Raw genomic sequence first — 14190 nt, forward strand, 5'->3', positions numbered from 1 at the left:
AATCTCTTGACTAGATTTCTTGCATATTTTGCTTGGTTGATATAGATCCCTAAGTCCGTTTGCTTCATCTGTAATCCCAAGAAATAAGTTAGTTCACCAATCGTACCCATTTCAAACATAGCCTTCATTTCATCTAGCACCAAAAACAATATCATCAACATAAATTCTAGCTACAACAAAACTGTTTTTATCCTTTCTTATGAAGGGAGTAGTGTCTCTAGATCTCTTTTTGAAGCCATGCTCAGCGAGATATGCAGTCAATCTATCATACCAAGCCCGTGAAACTTGTTTCAAACCATACAGAGCCCTCTTCAATTTATACACATCATCCGGTCTGTGAGGGTCAACAAAGCCTTTCGGTTGTTCAACATATACTTCTTCTTGCAACATTCCATTCAAGAAAGCACTTTTGACATCCATTTGATATAGCTTGAAGTTCAGATGACTAGTTATAGCCAACAGTATCCTAATGGATTCCAATCTTGCTACCGGTGCAAAGGTCTCATCGAAGTCAATCCCTTCCACTTATGTGTAACCTTGAGCAACAAGTCTTGATTTATTTCTGATAACAGTGTCATGTTCATCTGACTTGTTCCTAAAGATTTATTTAGTTCCAATTACATTTACACCCTTTGGTCTAGGAACTAATTCTCACACATCATTCTGAACAAATTGATGAAGTTCTTCATGCATAAAGTTTACCCAATCAGCATCTTGAAGTGCCTCATCTACCTTTTTTGATTTAAATTGGGATAAATAGCATGAGTGTGTAATTACACTTAAGGCTTTTGACCTTAATCTCATGTTATCATTCAGACTTGCCAATATATTTGAGGAGGGATGATTAAGCCTTACTCTAGAGGAAGGACCTTTAACTAGAGATGTGGATGTATCTTTCTGTTCTGATGAAGGACTAAACTCATGTTGAGCCTGTTGAGTTTCATGAACTGGAGTGGATGTCTCAGGACTTGATGGCACAAAAATTGCATCATTCAATACCATTAACTCCTCATCACTATGTTTCCCAACATAATCAATAGGAAGTGAGTTATTAACCTCCATAGGCTTATCTTGAATCGGAGCAGTACTTTCTGAATGTGCTTTTGGACATACTTCATCATTGATCACAACATTTGACGATTCCATGAATGTTTTGGTTCTCAGATTATACACTCTATATGCTCTACTAGTAGAGGAGTACCCTAGAAAATATCCCTTGTCACTCTTTGCATCAAATTTTTCTAAGTTCTCTCTATCACGTAGAATGTAACAATCACTACCAAATATCCTAAAATACTTAACAACCGGTTTCTTTTCTCTCCAGAGTTCATACGGAGTCTTCTTGGAATCAGGTCTGAAATACACTCGGTTGAGTGTATGACAAGCAGTGTTAACTGCTTCTCCCCAAAAGGATTTGGGCAACTTTTTATTGTGTAGCATGACACGTACCATCTCCTGAACAACCTTATTTTTCCGTTCAACTATTCCATTTTGTTGAGGTGTCTTAGGTGAAGAGAACTCTTGATGTGTGCCTTAATCATTGCAGAAGGTAGTTAGCTTGGTATTCTCAAATTCTCTTCCATGGTCACTTCTGATCCTGGCTATCACATTATCTTTTTCAACCAGCAATTTCTTGCACAGATGTATCATCTTCTTAGGAGCCTTAGCTTTATCTTTCAAAAGCATAACCCAAGTATATATGGTAAAGTCATCCACAACCACTAGAATATATTTCTTTCCTCCTAAACTCTGAACTCAAGCAGGACCCATAAGGTCAATGTGCAGTAACTCCAGAGGTCTTGAGGTTTGAATACTAGCTACAGATAGATGTTTAGATTTAATCTGTTTACCTATCTGACATGGTCCACATATGCACTTATTTATCTTTTCAAACTTAGGTAAACCAACAATTGCATCACATTTGGAAATCTTTTTTAACTGCTTATGACTTGCATGCCCCAGCCGTTGATACCACAAATCAACTTAATCAATCTTTGCACTAAAACTCTTGTTGCTTATGCTTGGTGTCAATCCATAACAGTTGTTCGCTGTCCTTACACCAACACACATACAGTCACCTCCTCCATCAAGTATTTCACATTCATACTTAGTGAAGAGAACATTCAGTCCATTGTTGCAAATCTGACTGATGTTAAGTAAATTGGCCTTCAACCCGTCGACATACCAAACATCTTCAAAGACCGGTAACCCTGGAATATCCATAGTTCCAATGCCTCTGATCACAGATTTGCTTCCATCTCTAAAAGTGACTGTCACAATCTTTCCTTCAAAGAGGGTCTTGAATAATCCTTTGTTTCCTGTCATATGCCTGGAACAACCACTATCCAAATACCAAAGACAAGAATCATGTGCCTTTAAGGCGGTTAAGACATTATAACACAAATAATTATTATCACATATGATAAGACCAAGACGTCCAAGGAAAGATTTAACAAAAACAACAAGTGACACATACACAAACTAAGCAAGTTGATAAATAAGCAAAAAGATTTTCCAAGAATCCATAACAACAGGGGTCAAGGATCAGCTCAGTGATCAAAAGATCAACAACAAGAGAGCAACCCGCTTTGATACCACTTGATAGTTTTTAGACCCCTTAAAAACACAATTGGATTAACCTAGGTAATTAGCCAAGTTGTTACTTAGTCCAATTTAACAAAACTAGGTTATCACAATAAAAAAAAACAATCATATCATGCAAAGCAGCGGAAAGATAAATAACACAAAGATATGATCACCTAGGAAACAAAACCGGTAAAAACCTGGGGAGGATTTGACCTAACTACCCTCAAGGTAAACTTGAATCCACTATCTTAAAAGAATCGAAGTTCATACAAAAGACTTACAAGCCCCCACGCTTGACTTCTTATTGCTACCCACCAGTAGAACCTACTGACACGACCAGGTGCAAGGTCTGAATCCACAGACTCCTTCTTTCTTGGATTCACCACTAGATACAAGCACACCCGCTTGTTTTTCTTTAAGCTTCAATGGTAGCAACTGAGTTGATCATCAAGGTGTGGATAAAATCTCCTCCTTGAAAACCCTAAGTTTATATAAAGGAAAGCTCCTCTAGATATCACAAGAGATTTACACAAACATCAATATGAGTAACACTAAAACATGGCTAGGGTTTGCCTTTTATACTTAGGACAAATTAGAAAACCCTAAACGTTTTAAAAAAACTAGGGCTGAGTTGGAAATCTGCAGAAAAATGCATTCTGCCAGAGATTCGATCAATCGAGCCTAAGCTTCGATCGATCGAGCCAGGCCGAAATGCACAGTAACTTCTGCATTAGCTTGATTCCAACTTTACATAAAAGATACTAAACACTTCTAAACATATTGTTTTGATCATGGTTTGCCAACAATACACATTAGAGTTCTAAATACATAAAAACCTAAGTCTTTAGAACCTAACAGATTTTACACATTTTTTTCACAAGAATGTAGCACCACATTTAAATGTTTTCAAAACACCATGTGCAAATCTTGATACTACAAATACACTACCATAGATCCAAGTTTAATCTAGTGAAATCAGACAAACTGTATTGGAGTAACAAAAAATGCATAGGTCATTATATAGCTCTTAATGCATGTCAAAAGGAAGATAAAGTCTCTAAAGAGAAAATATTCTTCTTTGTCAGAGAAAATAATACACAGACAACAAGTACCAACACCAAGTTTATGTAGTTGAAACCAGGAAATAAGATATAAAGTAATAACTTGTGTATAGAGACCTCCAACAAATCGAACAAGAAAGATGAGATCTCAACCAAGCTATATAACTCAATGAAAGAAAATATCAACAGAATAAAATGAGAGCTATGCTATGGAAAAACCAATCAATACAATGTCAATTCATACCTGGATTAAGAGCTTGCATGCATACGGAAGCTTCATAGTAGACATACCGTCCCTTTTTTTACATGATGAACAGATTCCAGTTTTCAGATGATGATTGTAATATCCTAACAAACCACATATTCTGCAGACCTGCACCAAAAAGCAGATGTTGCCACAGAGCTAAATAATCAAATTAGTTCCAAAAAAGAAATTTTTGGTATGAGACAAATTCTTAATTACATGTAGGTCTAGGTCTATCATAACAAGAATGATGTTGAAGCCTGAAGGACCACAACAATCTTAAGGAAAAAAAAAAAAAAAAAAACAATAAGCATTTTGCTTACACACAACATAGTGTTGGACTTGTTGGTCTAAAGGAAATTACTGTAAGTTATAATTAAAAATCTCTCCAAAGATATCCACAACAATCACAAAAAGCCTTTTCGTTGGTTAGTATCCCTTGCATTGACAGTTTTTGGAACAGCAATAGTGAAGTCCTAAAAAGGTCCAAATAAGCCTTTAGAAGTTAGATAATGGCTTTGACGAAGAGAAAAAAAAAAATGGCTTTGACAAACAACATTGCACTATTAGAGCAGGAGCCTTGAAAGTCTCAAAGACATGCCCAAGTTACAGTAAAAATGAGTTTCATTCCAAATGCATAACTGGATATTTTCCAGCAAGCAAACTTAGCTGGTGTTCCAGATCTGTTCTGGAAGTTGATCTCTATCAATAGTCGTGTTCTTGCAGTTCCAGGAGGCATCCTTAAGAAGGAAGCTTTATATAGCTATTACAATAGAAAAGAAAGAATAAGAGGGATAGACAACCAGATGCTAATACACAATCTTATGGGCTGGTGAAGAGCTGATTTCTGATCAAATTCCATCCTATACATAAGGGCTGCAACTCCAGAAAATCAAGAAAATTTTGGGAGAAAGAGCTGAAACTCTGCTGGAATTTTGTCAGACAGCAGTCTTGTACCAGGAGAGCTTTGAGGAAAACAGTGCTTAGAAATCATATTTTAATTCTTTTGGCTGAACACAATATGTTAGACGATAATGATTCTAATATACTAGTCTTCCTGTTAAATGACTTACAAGCAAGCATTGTAATACATACTCAGCAAACAATTATCAAGGAGTGGCATAGGCATGAGCTAATACCTGAACCTCAAAAGGATCGCTAGAGATCATTAGGCGCTCAAAAATTAACATACTAGCACCATAAGCTATCAAACAATCATGTTCCATTTCTCCTACACGTAGTCCTGGGAAATGAAAGGTTAGCAGAAATTAGAACTATGCAAGGTAAATTTGCATCTGATAAAATATCTAAGAACCAGAAATTAAGAACCTCCATTGCGAGCTCTCCCCTTTGTAGGCTGTCTTGTTAGCAGAACACGGGCTCCATCGGCTCGAGCATGCATTTTATCTAGGACCTACTTGTCATGAAATAATGGATATCACAAAAAATCAATATCAAAAATAAATATTTTCAAGCTAATATTCTAAATCAATATGACATGCTTTATGTAACAGGGAAGAAAAGGTGTGATACATCAAAGAAAAATTACTAGGATTATTTAAAACTACAACTAATAAAGGCATTTCTGTCACATAAATTCTAGAGGCTATGAGTAAAAGAATATCAACTAATCTAAATCATAGAAACAATGCTGACCAGAATCACTAGACATAAAACATAGACAGGCCATGCACCAAAAGATCTCTCTCAATTTATTCAGGTTGGCATGTCAAGGAAATGTCAAAACAAGAGCCTCGAAATGTTAAAAGAATCACTGATGAGGCAAGGAGGGAAGAGCAAGATAGGAAACTATAGGTTTTGCATACATTGATTTAGACTCAGCTATACCAGTGTAAATGGTGTGAGGTATCTGCTTCATGATCAAGTTAGAATCACACTTGCGTTCAAACGGAAAGCTTTAGCCTGAAGGCAATTCCCCTTTTACCTGCAGTGAGGGGTTAACGCATGCCTTCTAATTTCATCCACCAGTCAAAATTAAGAGCACATATGGTCAAATTTAGCTGCTTATCAGCCTCCTGTAGAGACTAAATGGTTCATCAATGCATGTTAATAACCCCAACCAACCCCACAAGAAACCAAATAATGGTAACAACATAAAATTTAGAACCTAGGATTCATAAGCATGATTGGAATCTGGAACATAATTAAGGAGGCTTCGAATCTTACCATATGTTTTAACTTTTGATAGTAAATAGGACCCATGAAAATATATGCTTGTAGTGGGCAACCTGTTGATGTGAACCCCATCAAGAATAACGAGACCCAACAACGAAAGGAAACCCAAGGTCGTTCTATGGACAGATTTAAATAGGAGACCTCGACTTGTTGTTTATGACAAACAAAAACCTCGGTATAAGGAAGATGCCACAAACGGTGGTGGAAACTCCGTTTGATAAGTCGAGATGAACGCCACGGGAATTCCTGATAAGTTCGAGTAGTTCTTCAAAGAACCAAAGAGAATAAACCTCACAAGTTTTATTAATAATAATCTAAAAAACGTTTACAGACTTAGATGACTATTTAAGGGATCCTTAAAACTTGACAAACAAGAAAATATATTCTAAAATAACTCCTGATTGATACCTAATCATATTAGGAATAAATTTTGACCTAAAAAGCATTAAATGCACCTAAAAACAAGGAAATAAATCATCTAAACCTAGAATAACGTTTTTTACATAGACCTAAAATATTTTATGCCAATTCTTAGCCTTGACCGGATCCTTCTAGAACTTGAATCAAGGTGACGATTTTTTGTTGCCCACGTGGATCATGCTTAATGGGCCTCCACTAGTTTGCTTAAGCCCATAACTCTTGGATGAGTTCGTTGAGTACACCCTTGAACTTCTTTGCTCGTGCTCTTGTAACCAGCCCAATTGGTACTTAAACGAGATCCTTCGAAGCGGTGCCTTGATCTCCATCATTCCCCTCCTCTTGAAAAGGATTTGCCCTCAAATCATCACCTATATCAAAAGGACTCAAATCAGTAACATTAAAAGTGGCACTTATATCGTACTTACTAGGTAAATCTAGCTTATAAGCATTGTCATTGATATGCTCGAGGACTTGGAAGGGACCATCTCCCCTTGGGAGCAATTTAGAACATCTTTTCGTCGGGAATCTTTCTTTTCTCATATGCAGCCAAACCCAATCTCCGGGTTCAAAAACCAGTTTGCGACGTCCCTTGTTGGCTTGTGTGGCATATTGCTCCGTTCTTCGCTCAATGTTGAGTCTTGCTTTCTCATGAATCTGCTTCGCAAAATCAGCTTTCTTTTTGCCATCTAAATTGACGTGCTCTGTCAAAGGTAAAGGAGATAAATCCAATGGAGTTAAAGGATTAAACCCATACGCAATTTCAAATGGCGAAAATTTGGTAGCAGAATGAACAGCTCTATTATACGCAAACTCAACATGTGGTAAACATTCTTCCTATGTTTTGATGTTCTTTCTAATGATTGCCCTCAATGGAATAGACAAAGTCCTATTTACTATTTCAGTTTGATCATTAGTTTGTGGATGACAAGTAGTGGAAAACAATAGCTTAGTACCTAGCTTACACCACAAAGTCTTCCAAAAATAGCTCAAGAACTTAGCATCTATCCAAAACAATTGTCCTAGGCATGCCATGTAATCTCACAATCTCTTTAAAGAACAAATCAGCAACATGTGAAGCGTCATCCGTTTTGTAACATGGAATAAAATGTGCCATTTTAGAAAATCTATCCATGACCACAAAAGTTGAATCTCTTTCACGTTTAGTCCTAGACAATCCTAACACAAAATCCATTGAAATATCAATCCAAGGCTCACTAGGAATTGGTAAAGTAGTATACAAACCGTTGGGCTACACTTTGGATTTAGCTTGCCTACATGTGACACATCTACCACAAATCCGATCGACATCCTGTTTCAAGTGAGGCTAATAGAAGTGTTCCTGCAAAATAGCTAAAGTCTTTGCAATTCCAAAATGTCCCATTAATCCCCCACCATGTGATTCCTGCACTAATAACTCCCTCATAGAACAAGTGAGGCACGCATAGCTTATTTTCTCGAAAAAGGAATCAATCAAGCTTAAAGAACTTACCAGAGGCGAGTTTCTCACAAGCTTGATATTCCTCACAAAATTCATGGTCTTCAGCATATAATTCTTTAATGTGTTCAAAACCAAGCAATTTTGCATCAAGTGTGGAGAGTAAGGCATACCTGCGAGAAAGTGCATCGGCGACTATATTCTCCTTACCTTGCTTGTACCGAATGACATATGGAAACGTCTCTATGAACTCCGCCCATCACGCATGCCTTTTGTTTAGCTTGTGTTGGCCCTTCAAGTGTTTCAAGGACTCATGATCGGTGTGAATCACGAACTCCATAGGCCATAGGTAGTGCTGCCACGTCTCTAAAGCCTGAACCAATGCATACAACTCCTTGTCATAAGTTGGGTAGTTTAAGTCTGCCCCGTTGAGTTTCTCGCTGAAGTAAGCAATTGGTCATCCTTTTTGCATAAGGACGGCTCCTATACCAATACTTGAAGCATCACATTCAATTTCAAACGTTTTAGAAAAGTTGGGCAAAGACAACAAAGGTGCATTAGTCAGCTTCTCTTTGATTAATTGAAATGTCTTCTCTTGTTCTTCTTCCCACCGAAATCCAACGTTCTTCTTGATAACTTCGGTAAGCGGTGCGGCTAAGCTATTGAAGTCCTTCACGAACCACCGGTAGAAACTAGCAAGTCCATGAAAACTACGAACATTACCTACACTTGTGGGGCTCGGCCAATCTTGGATTGCATGTACCTTCTCTTCATCAACCTGTATACCTTGTGCACTAACAACAAATCCCAAAAATACAAGCTTATCGGTGAAAAAAATGCACTTCTTTAAATTAGCAAACAACCTTTCTTTCCTTAGCACATCTAAAATGGATTTCAAACGTACTACATGATCGTTTATGTTTTTTCTATAAATGAGTATATCATCAAAATAGACAACAACAAATCTGCCTATAAATGCAAGCAAAACATGATTCATATGTCTCATAAAGGTGCTCAGAGTATTAGTCAAACCAAAAGGCATAACTAACCATTCATACAAACCATATTTTGTTTTAAAGGCGGTTTTCCATTCATCTCCTTCTTTTATCCTAATTATGATAACCACTTTTTAAATCAATCTTAGAAAATATACAAGAACCATGCAGCTCATCTAACATATCATCTAAGCATGGGATAGGATGACGATACTTTACCGTTATGTTGTTTAAGGCTCGACAATCTACGTACATTCTCTACGTCCCATCCTTCTTAGGTACAAGTAAGACCGGAACTGCACATGGGCTCATGCTCTCCCTCACGTGCTCTTTCTCCAACAATTCACTTACCTACCGTTGAAGCTCATTTGTCTCCTCGAGATTGCTCCTATAAGCTAGTCGGTTTGGAATGGTTGCATCAAGAACAAAAGCAATTTGATGTTCAATCCCTCGGCTTGGAGGTAACCCATGTGGTGTTTCCTTAGGGAAGACATCCTTGTACTCCTGCAAAAGAGAAAAAATAGAACTAGGCAAAGCAAGGTCAAGTTCGTTAGTGTTTAAAAGTGCCTCTTTGTACAAAAGTACAATCATTGGCTTATTTAAAAACATTGCTCGCTTGATCTCACTCACTTTTGCATAGAAATTCTTTTGTTTTCTCTCTGATTTTCTCTCAAGGGCCGAACTTTGATTTTCTTTTTCTCCCTCATTTTTCTCATCCTCTCTCTAATTTTCACTCTTTTTCTTTTGCTCACTCTCTTTCTTTTGATCACTCTCCTTTTGTAATCTTATTTGATCCTCGTATACTTGTTGCGGTGTCAATGGTACAAGAGTGATTGATCGTTGATTAAGTACAAAAGAGTACTTGTTCGTAAAGCCATCATGCTTCACTTGCCTATCGAACTACCATGGAAGCCCTAGCAATAAGTGTCCCGCTTGCATCGGTACTACATCACACAACACTTCATCTTCGTATTTACCGATTCGAAATACAACTAACACTTGCTTGTTCACCCTAATCTCACCATTATCATTTAGCCATTGCAACTTGTACGGTCTAGGGTGCTTTACCATGGGCAATCCCAATTTCTCCACCATAATTGTGCTTGCAACATTAGTACAACTACCACCATCAATAATCACACTACATACCTTGTCTTTAACGTAGCGTCTAGTGTGAAAGATGTTCTTCCGTTGTATTTCATCAACTCCTTTTGCTTGCAAGCTCAATGCTCTCCTCACCACCAATGTCAATGTGCCAGGGGCTAAATACTCCTCCTTGGAAACATCCTCTAATGGTGGCATGTCGTCGATGTCGGAATCTTCATCATTGGTCACAATTTCACCATTGGCTTGCAACACCATGACTTGCTTACTTGGACATTGACTTGCTATGTGGCCCCTGCCTTGACATCTAAAACATTTAATATCACGATTCCTAGAGGTAGAGGCTTCGGTTTTATCTTAAGGAACGTGATTGGTGGTCGCGGACTTGAGCTCGGGTTTGGGCATTTGTGACTTGTCCAGTAGCTTAGCATGACTCGATTTCCAAGAGGTAGAACTAGAGTTATGGCCTGCACGTGTCCCATTCCCTCTCTTGAGTTGTTGTTCCACTTTGATAGCCATATGCACCATATCTTCCAATTCCACATAATGCTGCATCTCTACCTTATCATGGATCTCCTGATTTAAGCCAAGCAAAAATCTAGCCATTGTAGCCTCCTGATCCTCCTCTACATTAGCGCGGATCATAACAATCTCCATCTCCTTGTAGTAGTCCTCTACGCTTCGACTCCCTTGTCTAAGACCTTGTAGCTTTTTGTACAACTCTCAATAGTAGTAACTTAGAACGAATCGCTTTCTCATCACTACTTTCATCTCCTCCCATGTGTGTATTTGGTGTTCTCTATTTCGCCTCCTGTTTATCACAAGCTGATCCCATCAAGTAATAGCATATTCAGAAAATTCAATCACGGCTAATTTTACCTTCTTTGTCTCGGAGTAATTGTGGCAATCAAACACGAACTCCATCTTCTTCTCCCACTCAAGATATGCCTCAAGATCAGACCTATCTTGAAAGGATGAAATCTTCATCTTAATACCACCTAAGTTGTTATCTTCGTGATTCCTAACTTCTCTAAATCTTCCTCCAGGTCTCCTATTGCTAACAATGGAATCCCAATCTTCTTCTTCATCAAAACCAGACCCATAACGCTCTTCATCCTCCTCCCTTGGTGGAACTCTTTCCCTTCGATGCAAATTACGATCGTTTTGTGGTTGCTTCTCACGTCTATTCTCCATTTGATCTATCCGTTCGTGAACCTGTGCCATCTCCATCTTCATCACATGCCTCATCTCACTCATCATGGCCTCCAAAAACACTTTCGGATCAGCCAATTTTGTATCATCTTCAGCAATGCTCTTACCACTATCGTGAGACATGATTGCTGCAAAACAAAGGTTAGAAGAAAAAAAAAAAAAAAAGGAACCTCACGAATCACTCCCTTACGTGTTTACACTCAAGAATGTGGATCACTCTCCACTCGTGTTTCACTCAAAATAATATAGCTTTTACCCTCTGATGTTCTCACCACTCTTGCCTTTTTCTACTCGATAATTCTTTTTCAGTTCTTTTGAAACTAAACAAACAACTCAAAATTTCCAGCAACAATTCACCAAGAACTAATCAAGGAATCTCATATTTGAACGTAAGGAATATGAAAATTTTCAGATTAGAATTAAAAGGAATATGGCAGTTTTGGAATTTTGGAAGCACAGAATAGTGATTTTTTTTTGTTCGGACTCCTTTCTGTCTTCTTCTTCAAGTCTCTCTCTCTCTTTCCTTTTCTTTATTTATTTATTTATTTTTAATGATCAGCAACTAGCTTTTGAGAATAATGAAATAAGATTTCGAAATAATTAAGAGATGTGAGACCAGACCAATAGTTTAGACATCAACAAAACAAACTAAGATTGAACAGATGGGGTAAAGGAAATTCGGCTAAGAAGAGATAAATATATTAAAGGATAGGCAAACCTGAACTAGAAACATGCTCTGATACCAAATGATGTGAACCCCGTCAAAACTAACGAGACCCAACAACGAAAGGGAACCCAAGATCGTTCTATGGATAGATTCAAATGGGAGACCTCGACCCGTTGTTTATGACAAACAAGAACCTCGGTATAAGGAAGACACCATAAACGGTGGTGGAAACTCCGTTTGATTAGTCGAGATGAACGCCATGGGAATTCCCGATAAGTTCGAGTAGTTCTTCAAAGAACCAAAGAGAATAAACCTCACAAGTTTTATCAATAATAATCTGAAAAACGTTTACAGACTTAGATGACTATTTAACGGTTCCTTAAAACTTGACAGGCAAGAAAATATATTCTAAAATAACTCCTGATTGATACCTAACCATATTAGGAATAAAGTTTGACCTAAAAAGCATTAAATGCACCTAAAAACAAGGAAATAAATCACCTAAACCTAGAATAATATTTTTTACATAGACCCAAAATATTTCATGCCAATTCTTAGCCTTGACCGGATCCTTCTAGAACTTGAATCAAGGTGACGATTTTTTTTTGCTCACGTGGATCATGCTCAATGGGCCTCCACGAGTTTGCTTGAGCCCATGACTCTTGGATGAGTCCGTTGAGTACATCCTTGAACTTCTTTGCTCGTGCTCTTGTAACCGGCCCAATTGGTACTTGAATGAGATCCTTCGAAGCGGTGCCTTGATCTCCATCACCTGTGATACCTGGAGAAGACAAAAAGTATTAGGAATTTTCCTTTCATATGCAAGCAAGGCCTAGTTCACAAACATAAGTACACAAAATAGTTATTCCATTCCAAGGTCATATTCCATGCACCAAACTTGCGACACTAATGATAAAAAAGGAAATGACACAATTTAATTATTATTGTTATGAGAACATCCAACTTATATTAATGATAGTAACTTCCAGAAACATGCTAGAAATCCATTGTCTAAATTAAATTGAAAATAAGTTTCCTTTCACCCCTAGGGTTTCAAAAAATTGAACACAATACGTAACAAAGTTCCAAAAGAAGAATTAAAATGAATGGTTGCAATAGAATTCCCATATGTACATATTTCAGATGTGAAAATTTAAACCTGAATACAGAAAGTCTTTGCCGTTGTAGCTAAAGCCTTTGTTCACAAGAATTTCACTGTCACAGAGCAAGGAAGCATGGTAAAAAAAATTAAATATGGAAAAATGCATAATAATCAGATGTCATAGTAAAGATGCAGAAAGCACCTCATAGCTTCAACTGTGTCTGCATGACCGCTTGGTTCCCCAAAGGCACTGCCATAATGAAACCTACCACATGAAACTCCAGCTTTACCCCCAAGAAGCTCTATCATCTTCCCCATTGTCATTCGACTGATGGTAACAGAATATCAAAACATTAAGTTACATCTTGGGTGCTTGCACTGCTAGCAACTATAGATTATAACACAAAACATGGATGATTATGACATGGCACGAGGCCAATCAAGCATAAGGGCTAAATTTCACGTTCTATATGATTATTGCAGTTGTGTCCACATGTGCCAAGTTTGTAGAAAATTGGAGGGAAAATTAATTAGTGGCACATGCACATGTTAGATTTTAGAAAGTTTTTAGAAGCAAAAGCCATGTGCTTTATTAAATCTAGCTTGTAATTAGTATGTTACAATTGTACTCAAGCATGTGATAAATGTGAGTTAGTTATGGACGATGTCATCAACAATAACCAACTCCCAAGCTATAAATATCCATGTACATGCATTGTAAAGATAGATAGATTGATAGTGAATTTTAGAATCTCATATTTGAGTTTAGATTGAGGTCTGAGTTCCCTCTCTTTCTTTTCTTCCTCTCTCTCTCTCTCTCTCTCTCTCTCTCTCTTTAGAATCTTTCTGTACTGAAAATTCAGTATTAATCTTCTTGCCGCACTTGCTTGTTAAGTTTTCCACTATTCCAAACTTTTAACTTATTTACCTAGGAAACCCATGAGGATTCATAATCAAATCAAGGCAAATGCCACGTTCAGAAAATGGGAAGTCTTCCTGCTGGATAATGGTACCACAAACTCCTTTCTGCCCATGTCTGCTACTAAATTTGTCACCAACTTGAAGGGGCAAGAAATACAAGAAAGAAAGTCAACCTAAAATATAAGATTCGTATAGCATATAAACTGAGGCCAGATTAGAAATCTTTACCTCTGGCCTCCGAGTATGG

The 14190-nt window shown here is 37.5% G+C and overlaps 1 long non-coding RNA gene across 2 annotated transcripts; it reads right to left on the reverse strand.

Annotated features, from left to right (window-relative positions):
- Positions 1–5280: 5280 nt before the first annotated feature.
- LOC115988694 lies at positions 5281–13333 on the reverse strand. 2 transcript variants are annotated; one of them, XR_004091628.1, is made up of 3 exons: positions 13225–13333; positions 13080–13135; positions 5281–5305 (listed from the first exon to the last, which is right to left on the reverse strand). It is a non-coding gene; the product is annotated as an uncharacterized LOC115988694 (long non-coding RNA). The 2 variants fall into 2 exon arrangements; XR_004091627.1 differs by lacking the exon at positions 5281–5305 and adding an exon at positions 12691–12701.
- Positions 13334–14190: the final 857 nt, after the last annotated feature.

This window comes from Quercus lobata, chromosome 5 (assembly GCF_001633185.2).
Source record: "Quercus lobata isolate SW786 chromosome 5, ValleyOak3.0 Primary Assembly, whole genome shotgun sequence".
NCBI classification, from domain to species: Eukaryota; Viridiplantae; Streptophyta; class Magnoliopsida; order Fagales; family Fagaceae; genus Quercus; species Quercus lobata.